This window comes from Rousettus aegyptiacus, unplaced genomic scaffold, assembly GCF_014176215.1.
Source record: "Rousettus aegyptiacus isolate mRouAeg1 unplaced genomic scaffold, mRouAeg1.p scaffold_m13_p_7, whole genome shotgun sequence".
NCBI classification, from domain to species: Eukaryota; Metazoa; Chordata; class Mammalia; order Chiroptera; family Pteropodidae; genus Rousettus; species Rousettus aegyptiacus.
This window is the reverse complement of record NW_023416310.1, coordinates 25,748,443-25,772,734: the sequence shown is the minus strand read 5'-3', so window position 1 is coordinate 25,772,734 and position 24,292 is coordinate 25,748,443. Positions and strand designations below refer to the sequence as shown.

Sequence of the window (24,292 nt, the reverse complement as noted above, 5' to 3'; positions counted from 1 at the left end):
CGTCTGTTTTCATTGCCAAAATTCTGCATGTTGGGGATTTAAGATTATTACTAGGTTACTTATCATTCCTGAGAAATCACATTGGAGTCCAAAAAAAGTTCTCTTGTATTTGAGGAAGTGTTTGGCCAACAATCATGAGGTAAGATTTATTCTGATTCTTGGGTACTTAACTTAGCCTTTGGTGTTTAGAAGGAAATATGTATGTACCATTTGAAGTAAAGTTTGAGTTTTGAGTTTTTTCGTTTCTTGTCTCTTTTGGTTATTTTTGTTGTTGTTATTATAAAAAGGTGATCTCTGCTTTTTCATTAATTAAGGTTGTTTATATGGGTAAGGTAAAATTGGCAGTTGAGGCAATTTACCTTCTATATAAGCAGAAGAATAAGTTTTGCATATTATCTGAACTTTCTAGGCAAAGGTTTTTTTTTTTTTCTTCAGTTAATTCAACTAATCACCACAGTTCTACATATCCCTTTGCCAGTATTAAACATTTTCAGTTTTTACCAGCAAGATCTGTTAAATACTTTAAAAAGTCTTTTATCCCCCCAAATCTGGAGCCTTGATTTCTGCACTTTTAGAATTCTGAGTCAAAAAAATTCTGCGGTTTTGGCTGTGGAGCTGAGCAGCAGTGCTGCATACTTGGGTTGACATGAAGTATTAGCCAGGGACGGACCTCAGACAGCCTAGGCCCACACATTTGGAAAGTTTGCCATAAAGAAGCAAAGTGAAGGTTTTGAACACCTCCTGCATTTTACACAAGTTGCATTAATACTCTCAGCAACCCAGCAAAGTAGGTGCTATTCCTACAGCCCCCCCACAACACCCCAACCTCAGTCTCTGATGAGAAAATTGAGGTAAACCTCAGAGAGTGACTTGCATAATGTCACAGAGGTAGGGGGGTGGTAAAGATAAAATATCAAACCCTGAGGCCTGTGCTCTTTTTCTCTTCAAAACATGCTGCCTCTCTGATATTAATGTGAATAACAACATTTTATGTCTAGGGAAACCAAACCAAGAATCCATCTTTGCTTTTTTAAATCTTTTTTAAATCCCTTGTCACTCAGTAGGTCTCCTTAAATTCAATTTGATATGATTGGACACAAAGTAAGTTCATCGGTATTATAAAGAGAGACAGAGGAAGTCAGTGAAACCCAGAGAAGCTACAACTGGTAAAAGACTTTTAAAAGTACTCATCGTACCTTACCTCCCTCTGCTCATCCCTTTCTCATCATTTCTCTTTGGTCTCTCATTTAATACTCCTGCCCTAGGTTAGAGCCCAGTTCACAAACATGGGCAACCATTAGAATTGTAGATCCTAGGCCGACAAGCTGATGGGACCATGAAAAAATGATCAATAATGAATTTAATGCAGCAGACACTGTGAATATGCTTACCCTGTTTGGGGGAGGCGGCGGGGAGCAGGTGAAAACATGAGTTTGCCTTTAAGGCTCTTACCTGCAGTGTGTCAAGTTGTGGGTTAGAAACCAAGTGAGCCAGCTAAAATAAATCCTCAGGGACCAAGGAACATAGGAAAAACACAAATGAAGATGATACAAAAATCTAAAACCTACATACAGGGCATCGGACATAAAAGAAAATGGAAAATAAGGTTATTTCTGCCTTAGTCCACAACACTCTGATATACTCCATTTCAGAGCTAGAGTTAGGGTCTTTGCAGGGGTAGAAAAAGGGACAACATGAGGACAAAAACAGAGACAGGTCTAGATATTACCTTTGTGGAAAAGAAGAACAGAAAACCAGGACAGAAATAAAAGTCAGTTCAGCCAGCTAGTTGTCTGAAGTAATCACTGGTCAAGAAAGGGATAAGGCCAACCATCCTCCCCTCTGTGCTACAGAGAGAAGCACTGAAAGCAAACAGAAAGTCATCGAGGTAGCGTCGGTATATATTCTACTGGGGTTTTCTAAATAAGGGAAACAAATGTTTTTAGAAAAAAAAAATATGTTTTTTACTAATATTGTTGCACCAAAATTTAGGATTAAATATAATGTAGAAGAAAGATCAAGTCCATCTTTTAAAAATGTGACCATATAAGACAACACTTTATGCTTAAAGAATTTCAGTGTCTTTTTCCTATTTCTTAAAAGTATAAATTGTGAAACAAAGTAGAATGCTCGAGCTGTCCAGAAATGGACCATTACTTGATACATTCCATTTGGTGACCTCGGGTTGGCCTATCTCCATTGCTGTTTATTCTGTACTCAGAAAACATAATTTCAGAATGGAAACTCAAAAACAAAAGCATGAAATTATGCTGACACTGTAAGTTATAAATGGATTGCTTTTTTTTTTTTTTTTTGGTTAGTGTGCTCATTTTCTTAAGTGACTCATAAAGAAAATGCTCACTCTTGTGACTAGTGGCCGGATTCACTCTTGATTGCTGAGGATTTGTGTTCATGCAAAAGGAGAAAAATCTAAGTTGTTAGGAATGTCCCAATCCAAAATGGGCTAAGACAAAGCTGCTTCAATGGCCTGGCTATAGACGTGCCAAGTATTTATTGATTCCTTCAGCTCTTAGGGTCTAGGGGGCTGGAGGCTCCAGATAGTCGACCTGCAGCTGGGAGTAGCAGCATCTGTTTATCCCAGAGTGCCAAAGAAAGATTATTTTATATGTGTGCTTTGATGTGAAGAGAATTGGAAAGCACTGTGCTCTTAAAAAAAAAAAAAAAAAAAAGGAAAGCGGGGCGGAGAGAGGGAGGGAAAGAGAAAGAGAGAGGGAGAGAGAAGGAAAAGAACTAAACCTTGTTAAGTCTTACCTTTTGGCAATATCTTCCTTTCTGGATATAAGCCCAGAAAAGTCACTTTTAATTAAAATGCTACTTTTGAAGATGAATTAATCCCTTCCTTATAAATATTGAAAGGTTTTCATTGGTGTGAGTTACTTAGGGAGCTTTCACTGGGTGTGGAGGACAGCTTTTCGCTGCCAGGTCTGGAGCATCAACTGTAGTGCAACTCCACTGTCACTAGTCAGTGTGCCGCTTTTGTTCTGTAACGCTCTGAACTTAAAGTATCAATCAGGGGTATGTAGAACTTAGAGATTTGTCAGTTGATGTATCTCCAGGCTTTTGCTACTTTTTAGGATTAGAGTAGGGAAAATAATGGTGAAAAGAATATATGTATGTATATATGTACACACACATACATGTACACATGCATACATATATACACACACCACCTGTTGAGTGTGTGGGTATGTGTATATGTGTGTCGAGTGCCTGTGGGGGCTCCTCTAGGATTGTTCCCATTGTACTGATGAGAAAACTGAGGATGAGAGGGGTTGAGATTTGACTAAAGTTACGTAAGGAGAAATGGTCAAAAATGAAGCTGGGATTCACAAAGCTTTCAAGCCTATACAGGTAACCCCTCTACTATACTACTTCTCTGGATGAGGACAGAGCATTCTCAGGCAAGAGTGGCTCTGTCTGGGGCCTTCAAGGTATGGGGTGAAATAGAAGTTGACATTGTCTATTTATTGGCTCATTTGACAGCTGCCGATTGAGCAGTAGCTTGCCAAGTTCTGTTTTAGGTGCTTGGAACATGTCAGAGAAGAACAGAGACAGATCCTTGCTCTCAAAGATCACTGCTCTCACGGGGCTTACTTTTTGGAGACAGGGAGACAGTCAATAGTAAATGATATTATAATTAAATTTATTCTAATTATTATAATAAGAATAATAAATAAATAAATTATATCATTTACTAGAAGGTAATCATTGCTGTGGACAAAATGAACAAGTAGAGAGTAAGATAAGGGGAGTCAGGGATTGGTAAGAGAGGATGGTGGGTGGCAGTATCCAATAAGGCATCAGGTCTACGGCCATGCCACCCTGAATATGCCCCATCCCGTCTGATCTCGGAAGCTAAGCAGGGTCAGGCCTAGTTAGTACTGGGATAGGAGACCACCTAGGAAGACCAGGTGCTGTAGGTGTAAAAAGAAAAAAAAGGCATCAGAATAGTCACTGTTGAAAAGATAACATTTGAGCAAATCCCTCCAAAAGACCATGAATGCAAAACTTTTTTTTTCAGTAAAGAGTATACATCTTATACATCTCTTCTTCTGAAATTGAGTTGGTTATACATGTTTGTGTGTTCGAGGCTGCCTTTAACTATAGAGACGTGTCAACAGAGTCAGCAGTGGTGGATAACCAAGGCCAGGAAGGATGCCACTACTTTAGGGCTTTGTAAGCTCTACATTGCTCCTATGCTAGACATGGAGATTACTGGGAACTATGCAAAGTCCTTTTCCCATACAGTCACAGTGAGTCAAGTCAGTCTGTCATATTTCCCATGAGCTTAGACAAAGAGGAAAATATCCATCACATCACCTTCTCTGCTTTCCAGGATGATCTTTGTCTTAACCGTCTGCACCTGGACCTTGGAAATGTGGATTAAATGTGGAGAATGTTTATGTATTCTTTTATTTAGCAAATAATTGTTGAGTGATTATTAAGTACAGAATACTATGCCAGGTACCATGAAGAATACAAAGAAAAGTTAATATATAACATGTACTCTGCCCTCAAGAGGCTTATGAGCTGCCATGGAAAACAAGCCTGTCACACCGCAAACAATTACACAGAAATACCTGGCTGTGGTGTATGCCAGACAAATGGCCAAGAACACATATCTGAGAGGACAGTTAAACTAGTCTTTGTGGGACACTGCTTCTTGGGATAAACCTTTAAACTAGTTCTCTACTGTTGAGACAAGGGACTTGTGAACCAAAGCATGGAGGTGGTCATGCTGAACATGTCTGCAGGGGACAAGGAGTAAACCAGCCTGTTGTATTCAAGAGTGTGTCAGGAATAGATGAGTTGTGTGATTGTCAAAGTGAGCACAGGTCAGCATGTGTGAGACCACAAATGCCAGGCCAAGCCATTTAGACTATGTAGGCCCGTGGCCTTCAAAGTGTAGTGTGCAAAACAGTAATGCATGTGGAAGAATATGCTGGCATGTTATTTCTTTTCTCTTGTCCTCTTAACTATTATTTTATATCTGATGTATAATGTGCATAATGTATTTATAGAGTAGCGTGTGATTTCTTAATAAATAAGTATATAAAAGCTGGGAGCATGTGCTTGAAAAGGTCCTTCTGTGTAGTGAGTGAGAGCATTGACCGGAGCTGGCCCGATTCCATCTAGATCCTAGCTCTCCCCTTTGCTAGCTATGCTATTTTAGGAGAATTGATTCTTCTTCCTCTGTGAATGGGAAGATAAAATCTATCTCATAGGTTGCTTGTGAGGGTTAAATGAGTTAATATGTGGGTAGCGTGTCCGGCAAGGTCTCTGGCATATGGCGAGTGGCCAGGAAATCTTAGTTGCTCTTATTACTGCTTGGTGCTACACCTGCCACTGCCCTCACCACCACCCCTGACAGGTGTGTTATCCAGAATGGGAGCACTAGTAACGTAGATGGTGGATGAAAGATTTTGAGTTTAAGAAAGCTGTGCATTAGTAAAATTAACGTTGTACACTGAAATAATACTGTCAAAAATGTGAGAATTCTTATTGATTTGTGAGTATATGCATAACTGTATGCATGACCGAAATGAATCAGTTTTTAGCAATTCTGACTTTACATGTTAGCATGCTCCACAAAAGGTTCCAACTCTCATCAGTCAGTGTTCTCTACCTTTTTATAGATCATATTAAAGATTACGAGAGCTGAAATTAGTTCTGATTTTTGAAGGTTGAGTTCCTGCCTATCGGGTTGTTATTTCTTGCACCTGTTTTGTTTTAAATTACAGCCCCTCCCTGAGACCCCATCAGAAGCTTGATGAATCAGGAAAGGAACACTGTCACACTGTCCCAGACAAAGAAGTCTTTTACCATTCAAAGGGAGAAATTTGAAGTTCATAAAGTGAAAGGGAGATATAGGATCCTCCTAGATAGACTAATCTAGCACTTTTCTGAGTTTGTTTTTCATCTTGGAAGACCTGCTTTCCATCCCCTCTTACCCTTATTGTTTGAGACTTTTTATGACTGAAGATAATTCTGAGTGTACTTCAAAATCACAATAAGACATCACTATGTGGGCACACTGGCAGGCTTCTGTTGTTACCTAGAATTCTTATAAAATATCTGATGGTATATGGTCCCATTGTGTGATATGCTTCATTTGGTGGGTCTCCGGCTCATGAAAACAACATTATTTGTTGTTTGGTTTTAGATATACCAATCTAATAGACAAAAAGTAATACCTCATTGTGTTTATTGGGGAAGCATTTCTGAGATTGCAGTGTGTATGTACTTGTTGTATAGCCCTTGGATGTATTTAGAGCACCCAACATATTTTAGTGAGTGAGCACAGTTGGCTGTTTAAAAGCAATGTGATTGAGTATCACCTCTGGCAGCCACCCCAGAGGCCTGATGTAAAATCAGCCCATGATCCTAAAGGAAAGTTTAAATAAGTAATAAAACTCTTCCTATTTTAAATTGTATTATTGATCATGACATTCTTATATTTCTCTGTACTGTGTGTCTCCATCCCCTTCGCCCTGTCCTTCCGTGGCAGGGTTTCTCAACCTCAGCAATATTGGCATCTTGGGCCTGGTGATTCTTGGTCGTGGGCACTGTACCCATTGCATATTGTAATATGCGTGGTATCATCCCCCCAATAGATACCTGTAGTGCCCACCCTCCCAGCTATTACAGCAAAAATGTTTCCAGACATTTCTACATGTCCCCTGGGGACAGAATCGCCCTTGGTCAAAGACCTTTGGTCCATGATTCCTGTGGATTTTCAACATGATCCTGTGTGGACAAGGTGTGACGCAGCTCTTTTAAATACCACTGACCATGAAAGAGACCATTTCTGGCCAATGAACAAATTGTGGTTCTATAGGCTACAATGAGCTGTGCATGGGAATAAGGGAACAGAAGGGGAATACATCACTCAGGCCAAAAATCTCAAAGGAAGCACCCCTCTTTTCTTCCTCTTCCTCTTCATCTTCTTGTTCTTCACCTCTTTCTCCCTGTCCCCCATCTATTGGGATGATCATATGATTTTTACCTTCCATTTTATTAATGTGATATATCACATTTACTAACTTGCATATGTTGAGGTGTTCCTGCATCTCAGGAATGAATCTCACCCCATTTGATTATGTTATATGATCTTTTATGCTGCATACTATTGGATTGGTGTCAGGGTAATGCTGGCCTTGTAAAGTGAGTTTGGGATTATTCCTTCCTCTTCAGATTTTTGTAAGAATCCATCTGTCCTGGGCTTTTGGCTTGGGGGTGGGGATGGTTTGATTACTTATCCAATCTTCCTACTCATTATTGGCCTGTCCAGATTTTCTGTTTCTTCCTGATGCAGTCTTGGTAGGTTCCTAGATATGTTGCTAAGAATTTATTCATTTCTTCTAGGTTGTACAATTTGTTGGCATATAGTTGTTCAAATGCCTTTCTTACTTCTTTGCCTTATTTATTCCTGTGCTTCACTAGACCCTCAGGTAATAATGCATTTAGTCAACAAAATCATGTATGCATCCAATTCGCACAGTAGTGCCAACCATTCTGGCTACCCTGGGCCCCCTCCTGCCACTATATGTCTCATACTCTAACCTTCGCTTTTAGATTGTTAGGTTTCATCTTTGTTCTTGTGCATCATCTGTATTGCTTTTCCCAATTGACAGTTCTGTAGTAACGTCATAGTGGTTGAGAAGAAATTCTCTGGACTAAAACTATCTGAGTTCAACCTCCAGCACCAATGCCTACTTAGATTTCTTAGCCTTCATTCCCTCTTCTGTAAAATGGGGGAACAAATAGTTTTCTGGGGATAGCCATGAAAAATAAATGAGATAAAACAGAGTGTCTTTAATGGCCAGATCGTCTGTCTTCAGAAGACAGCAGGCAGGAACTGTTCATTAGGGCAGAAAAAGGGTATTTGGAAACTGTTCTAAAGCCTCATCGGTTATGACCTCTTCTGTGTACAGATAAGTCCCGTGATTGCCCTTAAGTGCAGCATGCTGTTGGGGATTCCTAGCAAGTCTAAACCTCCATATGTTCACTTCGTTTGCCAAATGAAGGTAGACTGTTGCCTTCCTGTTTCATCCTCCACTTCTTTTTCTTATTAATGAAGGGATATGTGTTATATACTTGAATTAATGGCACTCTGGCACAGTTTTTTACATATGTACAGGTGTCAGATGCTTTCATATTGGACCCATGTTTATATTGAAGAGGTAATTCTCTATTTTCACTAGGATTTTGGTCATTCTCCTATTTTCTCCTTTTTAATCTTAGAAAAGTAAAATTTCTGGTGAGGGGGACATTTTTCATTAACTTCCTGAGACTCATATTTCCCAAAAGGAGACTAAAATTGTTTGGAGTTATTTTTATGTCAAATGGATTTAATGTTTTCTTTTTTAAATTGTGACTTTGAAAAGTTTATAAGTGCCAGAAAATTCCATCACTTTGGTTAATCTTCAAAGAGATCAATATAATTAACATCTTAAATGAGCTGTTTGACATTTTTTTCCCTTATTCACTACTTAAGCCTTTGAAAAGGTGTTTTTATTTCATGTAGACAGTAAGACAGGTTTTACTTGTAAGTTTAAGTTAGTTTATAGCAAATAGACTTTATGCCTTTCCTTTCTTCTCAGATTACAGGATATATAGTCATTTTTATATCTAACATGTTACTAAAGTGCAGTTTCAGTTTCAGTTTCCTGTTTTATAATTGGTTTTTTTTCAAGTATGTGAGACATTTACTTGTCCAATTAACAAACTGTTCTTTTTATACTGAAAAGCAGTACTCATTGATCAGTCTATTTGAGAGACTATTTGGTCATCAGGTTTGATTTCCAGACGTTTATTTAGAGAACAGAGATATAGGGCAGTAATTTATGTTAAAATTTATGATTGAACATACACTTATTTTGTGTGTGTGTGTGTATATACATTTAGAATTAAGGTGCTAGAAATTTGAGTGTATGTTCTTTAAAGGAAGCTCTAATAGTAAATTAGAGAAACAGTCTAGTCCGTTACCACCAAATCAAAGGCTGGGGGTGGTAGATCTATGAAGAACATGAATTCTGGTACCCGTCAGCCTGTAACGCCTAAGCAGCAGTAGGGCTCTTACTCATGCATCCCCTCCACCCTCCCTAACACCTCCTTGGCCTCATTAAAGCAAGAAGACAAGATTGTTATGCAAAATATGTCTTCAAGATTATCATTTCATCTATTCTGGATAAACGCGTGATTTACTTTGTTAATCTTCCTTTGTCCTAGCTTTTTCTTCTTTGTTGATTCTATAATTTTCACTCTTTATTTCTCCTGAAGAAAAGCACAGAATGAGTAGAGATGCACAATTTCAAGCTGTCTGTCCACTTCAGAAGATATATCTTAGATAACTACTGCATCATTTACAATAAGTTTAGTCATTTTTAAATTCATGTAGAGAAAGTGGAGGTGGCCTGTGTGTGTTAGAGGTTGGGCCGGAACCATGAAAGAGACCATTTCTGACCCGTGAACAAATTGTGGTTCTACAGGCTATAGTGAGCTGTGCATGGGAATAAGGGAGCAGAAGGGGAATACATCACTCAGGCCAAAAATCTCAAAGGAAGCACCCCTCTTTTTCTTCTTCTTCTTCTTCCTCTTCCTCTTCCTCTTGTTCTTCACTTCTTTCTCCCTGTCCCGCATCTATTGAGATGATCATATGATTTTTACCTTCCATTTTATTAATGTGATATATCACATTTATTAATTTGCATGCCTAAAAACATCTCGAATTTCGTTTAAAACAGATCAAAAACAAAAATAACACTGAAAAGTCTGCCTCAGAGTTTGTATTCAAGTGAAAATTTTAGGTATTTTGGTATAGCTTTGAGAGTTGAAAATATTTTTCTTTTTTTCCTTTCCTGACTGACCCTTCAGAGGTGGAACAGGTGGCTGTAGAATATAGTGAGCACTCATTCCTGGAGGAAGTCAAGCACAGTCTAGAGAGCCTTGTCATTCCCAGTGTACCGCCAGACCAGCAGCATCCGCATCACTTAGAGTTGGTTAGAAATGCAGAGTCCGGGGCCACCCCAGATCTGCTGAATCAGAATCTGCATTTTCACTAGATCCCCAGTGAAACTTGTGTGCTCATTAAAGTTTAAGAAGTGCTAGTCCAAATAAGCCTTTTCCAGGATGCTGTAGTGGGCCCGTAACCCAAAGTATAAAGTAAATATCCTTACTGATGTAAATAAATAAATGGTTGAAAAATAAATGGGGGAGAAGAGACAAATCTCACATACAGAAGAATTCCATGTAATTTATCTAGATTCTCTCCAGCTCTTCCAGAAGGTGAAGCTTAACTTTCCTTCCGTCATCCCTTGAGTGTGGGCTGCGCATAGTTACTTGCTTTCACAGATTATAGAAAGAGAGAGGGTGGGGAATAATTCTGTCATGGAAAAATCTGACCAACACTACTTGTAAGCTGTGTGATCAAGGCTAACAGTACAGTGATAAGTTATGGTGATAGCATGTACCTTTGTTATAATATGGTGAGAGAATAGCATGTCACCTTTGTGGTCTTCCTCCCCAAAACTTGTAATCCTAGTCTAATAAGAAAAAAAAAAAAAATCATACAAACTCAAATCGAAGGACTTCTTATAAAATATCTGATCAATACTCCTCAAAACTGTTAGGGTTATCAAAAACAAGAAAAAAGTATGAAAAAGTGTCACAGATATGACAACTAAATGTAATGTGGTAACCTGGGTAAGCTCCTGGAACAGAAAAAACTAGGTGAAAACTAGTGAAACCTAAATAAAGTGGAAGGAGTTTAACAATAACATACCAATTACTTCCTTAGTTGTGACAAATGTACCATAGCAATGTAAAATGGAAACAATGGGGTAACTGGGTGAGGGACGCACAGAAAATTTCTGTACCATCTTTGTAACTCTTTGGTACATCTAAAACTCAGTCTAGTACACCCTACTTTCTAGTCCTCTCACTTAGAAGAACAGATTTTTCTCTCAGAGAGTAATAATGGATAGAGGTAAGCATGCTGTGTGTATCTAGATTGCCAGAGCCTCTGAAAGGGATCTTCTGCATGTCAATAATTACTGATCTCTGACTTCATCGGGGTGTGGTATTTGGGCCTCAGCCTGGAAAGCAGCAGCAGAGTACTCTTCGTTACCCCCAAGTAAGTGTCGGTCGTTTGACTTCCAGGTGGGATAGAATGAGGCTTCGTTGATTTAACAGGTTGTCTTCAGTACCTGAGATGGAATGTTTAGACTACCAGTCTTTATCATTGTCTGAGGACATCCTAGTAAATTCCTAACAGCAAATTCATTTAGAGGAAAAAACATTAGTTTTGTGTGTTTTCAGCTTTAGAATCAAAGAGAACTTTGAAAAGGCATTGAGTTAAATGGAGACCATTTTTGAAGAGGTAATTTTCATTAAAAAAATCGTAGTAACTGTCTATGGTGTCAGATGGGTACTAGACTTATCAGGGTGATCACTTCATAAGGTATATAAATGTCTCATCACTGTGTTGCATATCCGAAACTAATATTGTATGTCAACTGTAATTGAAAAATGTTATGTTTTTTCTTAATGGCTTCAATTATATCAGTGGCTTGTAGAAAACAAATCATCATCAGAAGGATCTTAAAAAAAAAAGGAGGGGTCTTCAGGAGTGTATGCAACGGAGTCTTTGTACCTGTGAGTCTAAACAGAGGAAGTTCTGCACTTTCATACACACCAAATACTAGGAGAGAGTCTTGATGGTTATATGTAGAATCCTTGGAGAGGACAAACATAGAGCACTATTCTTTTTTCTACAAATACAACTTAACCATGCTGTAAATACTGGCTCCAGGAGTTTCACAACGTTGATCCAGCCTCAGGGCTCCCTTTTAGTCTGAAATGACTTGCAGTTGGGTGGCGTTTCTCGTGTTGAATTGTGAACACTAACACTGATTTCACAAAATTTTCTTGCAGTATGCTTTTTCTTGCTTGTACTTCATTTTATTCCTTTTCTTGGTACAGGCCCTGTGCCGACTTTCCTTTGCTGTCTTACCACCGTCAGCAGTTCTGTAACAGGATTAAAGGGATACCTCAATTTCTAAAAATAGAAGTTCAAGAGGTTTACTGCCCAGCAGAGGGAAGTCAAAGTAACTACCATTATATTCTTTTGGCATACAGATTTTCAGTTTCACACATTGGGACCTTATATGTAGAAAATAAAAAGTTACAAAATTTTTCCCAGTGTAAAATTATATTGAAGCTCATTCTAGCTTCACTTTAACTCGCTTCTTTATTGGAAGAATTCGGTATAAGGTGGATTCACTTTGAATGTCACCCAAGACTGAAATGCCGGGCTACTATGATAGAGTATAAATAAGACACAGACACAGTGTATTTACTGTTTGAAAACTAAAAAGTATAAAGAGAAGACTGTCTTTTATTCTAGTTATTTCATTCCTCCTTGATTTGTGCGATTTGCAATCTAGCACTGTTTTTATTGCTCCGTTCTTAGAGTTTCATTGACAAACTGGATTATTTTGTGGACAGAGGTTTTAGATCTAGGCAGACCTAGGCTTGACTTATTCTTTCCCCACTTTGTAGATATTTGGCCTAGGGAAAAACCACTTAAATTCTAAACTGAAGCTTAACCGTCTGTAAAACAATGATAACACATAATTTGTAAGGTTGATATAAGAAGTAAAGATGTTATGTGCACAGATTCCTGGTATAGTAGCTGTCATGATATAGTTTCTCAAGAAATGGTAACTATCATTTATAATTATTATTATAGGTTTTAAAAGTACTATTATGAAAATTACCTAACATTATCAAGAGGAATACAAAAATAAATGGAGATCTAGTGCATTTTTTTAATGTCAAATTTATTTAGTGAAAAATACATTTTATTTCTCCTGACAGATGGCTCTTTGTCATATACTCAGTTTCAGAATGCAGTTGCTCTTATTTTCTAGATTTTTATAATGTGTCATTGAACAGTTTGTCTACTTATGTACCATTTGTTCGCAGTAGCCTTGAAATACATTTTACGATTGGATGGAGAATAATTCCCCTTCATTAAATTTTTTTTCAATACCCTAAGAACTTGAAATCAACTTTCTAGTTCCTCCATCTTCCATCCGTTGATATGTTTATTTTATACATTCGATTATCTGTACATAACATCTTTATTATGTTGTTGTCCTACTCAAGAACATTTAGTTCAATTCATTTGTCTTTCATGAATTGAATTAAATGTACTTGAGTAGGACATTAGCATTATATTTTAAAGCTTTCTTTATAGATTATATATTTTTTATATTTCTTATAACTTATGAGTAGTTTTATGATGGTTTAGCTTCTGACTTGTGCTGTTTTTACTTTCAAAAGTGATTGATTTCTATATATTTGCTTCATAATGATACTATTAGTCATCACTTCTATTAAACTTACTCTGTGTCAAACCCTGTTTTATGCACTTACATATATTTATTCATTAAATCCTTAGAACAATTCTAGAAAGTGAGTACTGTTTTATAACAAGGGAACTGAAGCTCTGAGAGGTTAAGTAACTTGCACAAGGTCACATTGCTAGACAGTGGCGGATCCAGGGTTTCCGGGTTACTCCTTAATTCTCGACTATACTGTACTCAGTCATCTTACTCTCATTTGTTTTAATATTTGTAAAGATCCTTTGTACTGTGTTTTCTGTTGATTCTCTAGGGTTTTGCCCAGGGATATTGCATGTTTTTGATAGGACTGGATATTATAATGGTGTTAGTTTTCTCTAAATTTAAACATGGATTGAATACTTTTCTAATAAAAATTTTGATATTTTTTTATTGGAATTGCATTGAGTCTTTCGAGCAATTGGGGGAGAATTGACATTGTTAAAGTATAATTTTCATAAAGATAAAATTGTCACTTTCAGGCAAATATAAAATAAACATGTATAAAAGATATTACTTAACTCGTTAATTAATAAGGGGACCAGTAAGATGTTATAATTAGTTCAAAGAACATCTGACAAACTAGGGCATTTATAGGCAATTTAATAGAATGTTAGAGTAAGATTGCAGGATTAGATAAGACAGTTTAATATCCAACAGATTATAAGTCTTTAGGATTAACTGTTCCACTGGATAGAAATTATTTGTGTCTCTACTCCACAAAAGCCTTCGAGCTCACAAGTAACTTCACTAAGTCTAGGACCTTAATCATTGGTAAACAAGGAGATGCACTAAGTTTATTCTTCAGGGGTTGGCAAACTATGATCTGTAGGTCAAATCCATCCTGCCTCCTATTTTTTTTTTAAATAAAGTTTTATTGGAACACGGCCATGCCTGTTTGTTTACGTATTTTATTGGCTGCTTTTACGCTTATATCGCCAGAGCTGCGTAGTTACAACAAAGACCATATAAACCAGAAATCCTATTATATTTACTCTCGGACCCTTTACAGAACAAGTTCACTGAATACAAGCCTACACAATCCTTAGATAATGAATCTTAAACATATTTTGTTAGAATTATCTCAAAATATTTTATGTTTTTTATACTACTAGAAAGATAATGTTTTTTAATTTCAAATTCTGTATTCATTACTAATCTTTAGAGAATATGGTTAATTTTCATCTATTGACCTCATATTCTGAGACCTAGCTATACTTATTCTGTATCTTTTTTTAATAAGTTCTGCAGGGTTTTGCTGCATAGATAGATAATTATGTCTTTTATGAATAAGATAGTTTTATTTCTTTCTTTCCAATTGGTATTCCTTTTGTTTCTTCGTCTTATTGAATTAGCTAGGGCCTCCAGTATAATATCGAATAGGAATAGGTTATTGTGTATACTCACGTAGCATTTGACCTTAAACCCTCAATAGAGTTTTATTGAATTAACGAATTAGAATAATGCTGTTTTTAAAAATCCGAAGGATGTGTTAGTATTTTCTTATTTTTCTCTATTTTCAATGCTATTGGTAGCATTAAAAATAAGTGTTTCTGGGATAATCTAGTTGAGATTTTAAATACGTATTGGACCAATGTTTTACTTTTGTTACATTGGAGGTTACACTTTCTGCCACTTTGAGATACAGTTTGGATGACCCATTTCCTTTCGGTAACATCAAACATTAAAGTGCTGCACAGCAGAACAAGAAAACTTATGTTGTAGAAAACTCCCCTCTATCAGCTGTATTGATTGGTAGAGATTTGAGTCCTTCATACCTTGATTACAAAGTGCTCAGAGTGGTCAGAAACTCCTGATATTAGACTTCTGGGTTTAATAGCCATGTCAGCTCTCACTTTATTCATGAAAAAGAGTGAGCTTTCTCTAGTTTAAAGACTAAATCTCATTAATGTGAGCTTTACTTTTTTAGAATTTTGTTTTTATAGTTCTGACATTAAGACTGTGCACAAATTTACCATATTTCATGAATGTTCATTGCAAATGAATCTTCTGAATTTATTCAGGTTCAGCGTAACAGAAATATTACATGACAGTCTTTTGTTCATGTTACTGTTCACGTTACTGATCATATTTATATGATAGGTCAGCTGATCTTTAAAAATTATTTTTGTTTAAAAAGATTTCTTGTGAATTCGGATTGGTCTTTTCCCAGTTATTTTATATGCAGAAAGTGTTGCTGTTTCTTAGACATTTGCCACTGGTATGTATACATTTGTTTAGATAAATGCATTATCATCGTAGCCTATCAAGGAGGAAGTTTATATTATGAGGAGGTAACAACAGGCAGTTAAAAAATGGGAGGATGTGTTTGGATGAGTGGTGACAAAAACCCAACACCTAGGGACGAGTTATCTCAACCATCAGAAATCCAAGATAAGTTGTATATTCTGGGCCCGGGTGTTATAATCCATCACTGACTTGGGTGGTAGATATTTAAACAATGGGGAAAGTTAGCACGTAAACATAGCTGCTTAACCGACAAGTGATTTCTTAGCATACCAGAATAATGGACCTTCTTAGCAATTAAGTGGCCAAATTATATGTGGAGGTTTGGAAAATAGACTGAAGTGATTCAGTCCATAGATAGTAAAACAGCTGTAGCTGGGAAACTGTGAAGGTTTAATTCATTTTGTTTACTGAGGAGTTGATATGTTTATGGGTGAGTTAACGAAAGGATCAAAGAGTCTGAAAATCAGTGTCAATGATCTTTTTCCCCAATGTAGGAAAAGATATACATTTTGGTTTTTCTTCTTTTGTCTTCATTTTTATAAGAGCATTTTCTTAATAAATATTTTTTAATGTAAAAAGGCAAATTATTTTGAAGGTTTATCTCTTCCCTGTAAAGAGTGAGTGCTGCTATTTGTTATATTATGAACAATCGGTATCTACTATTAACTAAGTAAATTTGAGAGGGGAGAATTCTACCAAAGCAAAAGAATGCTATAAAGTACTTTTTCAGAACAAACGTGATTTATAACAATCACATGTAATGGGGTCATTTGTTGAGTTGTATTATTTCAAGTAAAAACTATATAATTAGGCATATATAAAAATTCATCAAGCTTTACACTTCTGTTTTGGCACTTTAAGTTGAATTTCAATTTTTTAATGAAACTTTAAGAATGGTAGTTAGGGTTTAGAAATTGTATATGATAATTTAGGGAGTTATACACTTTATAATACTATGAAGAGGATGTTCTTTATCTAAAAAAGTTTTCCAAGGACTGAAGCTTGTGGTTATAAAAAACAGGGATATTTTTAAACTTTATTTTCAGGTCACTTTATAGACTATTTGGCACAATTAAACTCTAGCTGCTGAAAAAGAGTTATGTTATGGGCATGATTTTTAACATTCACTTCAAAGCAGAAATGTAAATTCATTAATCTTGTTTTTTTATTGTGATGTTAGCTCTTTTGTTATTGTCAAGTTTACCTTGGCCTGAGTGCTGGCATTTAAATGGCGCAGGAAGATTACTGGAAAACATTAACTTGTTATTGTTAGTCCACATTGTGCTGAGGCTGATGGGAAATAGAGTTTATAAATAGCCTGGCCTATGCATTGATTTAGAAATCTGCTCAGTTTTAGGGATAAATCTCATCATACGGACCATTCACTGTTTACATTTGAAGCTTTTTATTTAACAGAGAATAGGTTCATCCTTTTGAAAAATGTAACATTGAACATAGCTGTTAAAACTTTTGTTTTCACTGCTAACTTCTTGAATAAATTGGCTCCCTATTGTTTGTTCAACTCTGTTTTTTCTGGATATTATGTAAGTGGTAATCTTATTTTCTTAAAAAAGGTCTTATATTCTTTCTATTGATATAATTCATTTAAATTTTAATCTAGAATGGTCATGTTTTGAACAAGTATGTTTTAATATAAGCATCCTTGAACATTTGCAGTGTTCAGCATGAAACTTATTTGTTTCTGAAAAGTGTTCCTGTGTGTCCTTGCCTAAAAGCAGGCCTGCTACTTGAATTTTTATGATACACTATGAGATGCAAATCATTAACTTTGAGATCTCCCCAGCATGACGGTGGAAAGAACACAGGGTCAAAGCAGTAATCCTTGAGGGATGAAAGGAAATTGACTGTATTATGAGAAATCTAGGCAGTCAGACAAGGCATAACAACAGTTTCTAGAAATCTGGCCAAATCGGTGACTAATTGCCTTGCTCTTTCAGGCCAACCCTAAGTTTGCATTCTCCTTCTCATTAACCTGATAGTGAGAGAAGCCTTTTTAATAGATAGAGGAACTCTGTAATCAAAATTGAAAACATCCCAGAAATGATATTGAATAAAATAATACCGTATTAAATATTGGTGACTTGAATGTAGGAAATCTTTAAAATACACATTTTTAAATTTTAATTGTGATAAAATGTACATAAAATTTATCATCTTAACCATTTTTAAGTGTTCAGTCCATAGTGTTAAATAAATTCCCATTGTGCAACCAATCTCCAGAACTTATTCATCTTGCAAAACTGAAACTTTACACTTATTAAACAGTGACTCCCTATTTCTCCCTTCCCCCAAACCCTGGCAACCACCAGTCTACTTTCTGTTTCTATGAGTTTGATCATTCTTGATACCTTATATAAGTGAAATCACACAATATTTATTTTTTTGTAGCTGCCTTATTTTTCTTTCCATAATGTCCTTTAATCCATGTGCAACATGTGTCAAAACATCCTTTTTTAATAGCTGAATGACATCCATTCATCTATCAGTGGAAACTTGGGTTCCCTCCACCTTTTGGCTATTGTGAAGAATGTTGCTATGAGATGAGTGTAGAACATCTTTTGACACCCTCCTTTCAATTCTTTAAATATATTTCCAAAAGTGGAATTGTGGGATCATATGATAATTCTATTTTTAATTTTTCGAGGGCCTGCAAAACTTTTTTTTTGTAAAAACATAGGGAATCTTAATTTCTCGTTTTAGTTAGACAGTAACTTCCTTGGGAACTTTGGTGATTCGTTTCTTGACCCCATTTTTCTCCACTACAAGGAAATATTATGCATATACTTAACATCTTCTCATTGCATTCTTCCACTGCGTTGTGGATCCCTCCTCTCTCCACCTACCTTCGTACCACAATCCTATTGAACAGTTAAATCTCTGTTTTTCACTGAAATTGTTTGGAGAAGTGAGAAATAAGAAGACCCAGGTGGTCATGGAGGGAAAATACCAATTCTATGATGCGATTTCAAATCCATCTTGTTCTCTTTATCTGTGACTTTTTCCTAAGTAAAACTACACACTCTTCAGAAAGTGAGCCTTTTCTTTATACACCTTCCTTAGATCTTTCATTAACTGCATCCCTATGCATTTGTATACAATTTACTAAACAGTAATTTTCATTTGTTGGTATTTCGCTTTTTAAGTGAAATTGATTTTGTATTTGATAGAATTGCATAAAATTCATTTAACTAAATCCGTGCCAAGTTAGGAAATAAAAGAGAAAAAATAATTGCCTGTTAAATATTATCTTCTCTCTGTAATTTTTATTGTATACAATGTTCGTCTTAGTCTCATTGGCTTTAGACCCTGTTCCCACAGTGGATGTAACTGTATAGTACTTGTATACTGTCTCTTCAAATAAAACATAAACTTTTAGAAAGTAGAGATTGTCTTTCCTTGTACCTCCATTGGACCAGGAGAACAAATTCCACCCCTGGCCACAAACCTGGCCTTCCACTGATCTTCACATTCTCAGTAAATGGCACTACCCTTCACCCCATTTCTCAAGATGAAACCTGTATATCAAATTTTGAATTTTACTTTTCCTTTAGCTTGGTGTCTAATCCACTAAGTATCATCTGCTTCTCTACTCTCAATCTCTACACTACTGTCCTGTCCAAGCCACCCTTATCTGTTGTTTAAACAACTATATTTACCTCTCTGCTTATACTCTTGCCTCTTTCATTCTATTCTTTATATAGTACAGAAGAACCTTGTTAAAACACATGTAAGGTTAACTTAATTTCCTACTTAAAGCCCTGTGGTCATTTTCCATCACACTTAAAATAAATCTAAACTACTTACAATAGTTTATAAGCACCAAAATGACCTGACCAGCCTGGCTCTCCAACCTCATCTTGTATTGTTTTCTCCTTTCATTCAGCCTAACACTGGGAACCTTCCTCCAATACTCGGGCTTTGTATTGCCCCAGGGCCTTAGTACATGCTGTTCATGCTGCCTGGAAGAGACACAATCAGGAGATCAACAAATATTATATTTCCTGAGTGAATGAATGATTCAGGAGCTTCTTAAGGACATAGACTATATGTATCATGTCCCAAAAGTAGATGTAATACATGGTATCAGTATATAGATTAGAATGCTTAGTGCTGTGGTTCTTAATGGGGGCGGGGGGACATCGTTCCTCACAAGGGACATTTGGCAGTGTCTAAAGATATAGGTTGTCATAATTGGCAGGGTGCCATCAGCATATAGTAGGCGGAAGCCAGAGATGCTGTTGAATATCCTATAATGCACAGGACCGGACCTGCAACAAAGAATTATCTGGCCCCAGATGTCAGTAGTGCTGAGATTGAAAAACCTAGCTTTAGACGAATACATTTGAATTAGGAGAAGTCAGTTTTAATATCTCTGCTAGGCCTTCAAGTCTGTCACACTATATAAAAAGCCATTTTAATAATACTAGAAAAATTAATCCCCCTGATTAAAGACTGCTCTCCTACCCTCAGGGATGTGTTATTTCCATAAGAATAAATGCCCCTATTCTGCTAACTTATGAACCAAGATTCATCTGTTGGTGAGTATCCTGCTCACATCCTTACTATGCTAAGAAGAATTCAGCCTTTGCATTTGTTAGTCCAGTGATAAAGTGACCACTAATCTCCAAAATTAAAGCCCTCTCTCTGGATCAGGTGAGAAACCTCCCTTTCTTCTGCCACTTCAAAGGTTTCTGAGTTAACTCTGTTTTCATGATAGCTAAGATTCTGCCTGTTATGGAGACATGATTCATTCTACTAAGAGTCCACCATTAATTTCAAGGAGATTGGGACTACTATGTTGCCTTTTTTTTTTTTTTTTTAAGCAAGAACCTATAGAATTTTAAATACATGCACACATATTCATATGCCTTTCAGAGAAGACTACAATATAAGACCATAAAGCTTTGCTATGTGAAATATCCAGATAACCCCTAATATACACCGTAAAGATGCTTTGCCTCCTTTGAATAAATGAAAGCAAATGGTCTAGATTCGCCCAGGAAATGATGTGGACGGAAGCTAAAGTATTTGTTAAAGTGTTACTTGATTTAGGTCATTCAGGAAATGTTTAGGACACAAGAATGTGCTTACTTAGCTCTGAGACAAGACAAAGGAGCTGGAAATTCCACCTCTGGATATGTGAATTTATGGAGCGTCCTCTGTTGGAAAGAGTATCAAGGATAAACCTCTTGAGGGTCATAACTAACATAGCTAATATCTTCAAGGGTCACCAAATTATTCCTCGTAGATACTGAATGGCACAACTTACTCTTAGATGTAAATCGCAAATGTAGAAAACTTAGCATATGACAAAAAAGGCAAACTGGATAACAAATACTGTACTTACATATCTCAAAGCACCTGAAGGATAATCATTAATTTATCCTTGTCACACACGTGGTCATTGTTATGAGCTGTATTAAGATGATTAGTCAAAAAGTACAATTTCTGGGAAAGTTATCAGAGGCCACTAAAAAAAAGTATTGCTGAGGAACTTTATTGCAACAGGCAGAAGTCCAGTGGCTAAGCAAAAACAACTACCAAAAAAAAAAAAAAAAAGGACATAAGCAGGTACCACAGATGAGTAAGAAAGCTTCTTAACTTAGATCAGAACCAGGAGAATAGATGCCCCAGATGAATGGAGAGGGGTGAGGTGTGTCTCCTTTCTACAACCAACACCAAGAGATGCCTAACGTGCACTGCGAAATTAAAATCACATGTGAGGCATTCATTACTAAAGATGACTAATTTTAAAGAGTAATTTCAAAGTACTTTTTACATCGGTTATCTTTTAGACTTCACAATACCCTCATGATATGAGTTGTATTATTAACTCCATTTTAAAAATGAGGAAATTAAGGCTCAGGGAGGTTAAATAATTTTCCCAAGGTCACCAGCTAGGTCTTGAATGCAAAGCCTGTGCTCTTACAGGAGGCCCGGATTTCTGCACCTCAACACTGTGGCATTTGCGGCTGGGTAATTCTTTGTTGTGAGGGGTTGCCCTGTGCACTGTAGGATGTTTAGCAGCATCTCTGTCCTCTACCCACTAGATGCCAGTAGCACCCTCTTTCAGTTGTGACAGCCAAAAATGTTTCTAGACCTTGTGGAATGTCTCCTGGGGGTAAAATCACCCCAAGATTAGAACCACTGGTCTAAAGACTGAAATTTCTCAGTATGAATCTTGTGGGCACCAAGAGGCATGTCCTGTTGTCCCATTGCAGTCAGTCACAGTATTTGGCTGGGAGGGCTTGTTTATGGGGGAAAAACCCATAACTTCTCTTAGAACTTTCTTAAACCTGATTCTTACAGCCTTCCGGCAATAATAGTGAAAGGCGACAGGCCAAGATGGATTATGGATGGTTACTTAGAGTCATTGTTTTGTTCAGCCATTTATAAATAAACTTAACAGTTCCTGGGAGAGTGGTTTCATAGAGGCCCCTGTGTTTGAGCTGAAGTAGGTTTAGAGGGAAGATTATGAGTTTCCTCAAGATGACCTTGGAGGATGATAAATTCACATAGGTTACGTGACAAGTTAGTAGGTTAGGAATAGCAGGCTGATGGCCCACACCACAAACATATTCCAATCTCAAGAACTTATATTCATTGGTCAATCTTTATAAGCCAACCTCTTTGCAAGCAGTCTTGGTGTTTACTTTCTCTGTTGAGTTAACCATTGCCTTGAAAATACTGTTTATCTCAGCCCACATGGTAATTGACTTAAATTTAAAATCAAATCAACAAACGTTTGCATTCCAGTAAGACTCTGTAGGAGATAAAACGACTTGGTTTACATAAAAAGATAAATAGCAATCAAGGCAACATATCTTAGGTGCCAAATGAGTGGTTCAAATAATAAATACTACGAGATGAGAGGATGGAGAGATTGCCACAACCTAGAATTGTCAGGGAGAACTTCATAGAGGGAGTTAATGAGCTGAGCCTTAATGGATAAGTAGAAATAATATGCAATCTTTATAATAGACTGGGAAACATACCTTGATTAATTAACACAACATCCCATGTAAGAAGTACCTTGTAGATTATTATTTTAATGCCATCTAGTTTTGTTATTTAGGAATATGTTCAATAGATATAAAATCCAGTCAGAAGCTCATCCATGATGATTGTCCAGAGTTTATTGTCACTAGCTCAACCGAAAAAACTCATAAGAGAAAAGGGTTTTTTGATCATTCTCAGGGATCAGAGGGAGGTTCGTAAGATTGTTTTCACTGACCCTTTGCTTTGGTTAGACCTCACGGAATCACCCTTCTCTGAACAAAGGTGCCCTTGTGGGAAACTGGGCTCAAGGTTTAGAGAGACCTTACTGCATGCAGTCTGCCTGTATGACTTTGGACATTACACATACTCAGCAGGATTTTGGAAAGCACAGTTATCAATAAGGGCTACAGAGGCTTTTGCTTCTTTGGCACTGCCTGGTTTATTCCACAAATCCCAGCCATCCAATAGACTTTTATAATTCCACATAAAATGGCTGCTACAGATATTCCTGGACCTCACTGCTGGAGGTGTTGAATGGCAAACGAACAAACAAACTGGGGGAGGGCGGGGGAAGGAACCACCAAACCGCCATTCCTAGGGGCTTAGAGGAATCATTTTTTTTCCTTCCTCCATGTCAAAATATAAACACTTAATTTATAAACAGTTGTCACTTTTTGACTTATAAAGATTCACAGTCTTTCCCTTTTGTTTACTTTGATGACCTTTGAAATAAGCTGCAACCCAAAGTGTCAAAAAAAAAAAAAATTTCCATCTTCACTTTTCAGAAAGAGGGTTCTCTGTTACCACAGTGTGCTGGCAGCCGGCAGACTCCCAAGGCTGGCTCTGGCCCAGACCCAGGTTTTCAGGGCCTTTTGCCCCAAACCCCCCTCACTGGGCACCTCAGAGTAATGTGCATTAACAGCATGAAGGCCAGATGCTGAAAGCCAAACAGTTTTCTGTGGGTCAAACTCTTTCATAAGGCAGATTTTACAGCTGCTCTAAAATCTGGGAAACTCAACTTAATATAATAACTTTGCATTTCCTTTGGCTTTGCTTGCTGAAGAAACAACACTGGCAACATTATTGCAGCTCACAAGAATGCTGTTTGTTACCCACCTCTCCTATGGCCAGCCTTCTCTATCCCCAGTGGGTCTCTCCTCTGAGTTGCTCCTCCACCCACACTGGGCACAGATCTGAAAAGTCAAAGTAGGAGACCGGGGGAGCCTTGAAAAAGTCAGAACATCTATAACGTGTTGAAAAGTTCCTTTTCTTTGATTTCTATCTCTTGGTGAAAAATACTGCACAGCCACCTGTTCTAATAATTAGTGTGTGAATATTCATACCGAATATGGAATTAGAGAATACATGATAAAAAGAATATTATTAGGTTTTATTGTTTCTGATTCCCAAAATAATGCATTCTTCCTTTGTGACGATAGGACAGTCTGTATTTGTGATTGTGGTGGTGGTTACACGAATCATTGCATGTGTGAAATTGTTCACCCCCCCACACACACACACACACGCACACACACACGCACACACACACACACACACACAAGTGAATACACGTAAAAAATGGAAAAACTGAATAT

General features: G+C 37.0%; 1 protein-coding gene and 1 pseudogene across 5 annotated transcripts in view; both read left to right on the top strand.

Annotated features, from left to right (window-relative positions):
- Window positions 1-24,292, top strand: part of THADA (THADA armadillo repeat containing) — a 278,522-nt gene that overhangs the window by 158,800 nt on the left and 95,430 nt on the right. The window lies entirely within an intron of this gene.
- LOC118605977 lies at window positions 3,826-3,944 on the top strand (annotated as a pseudogene).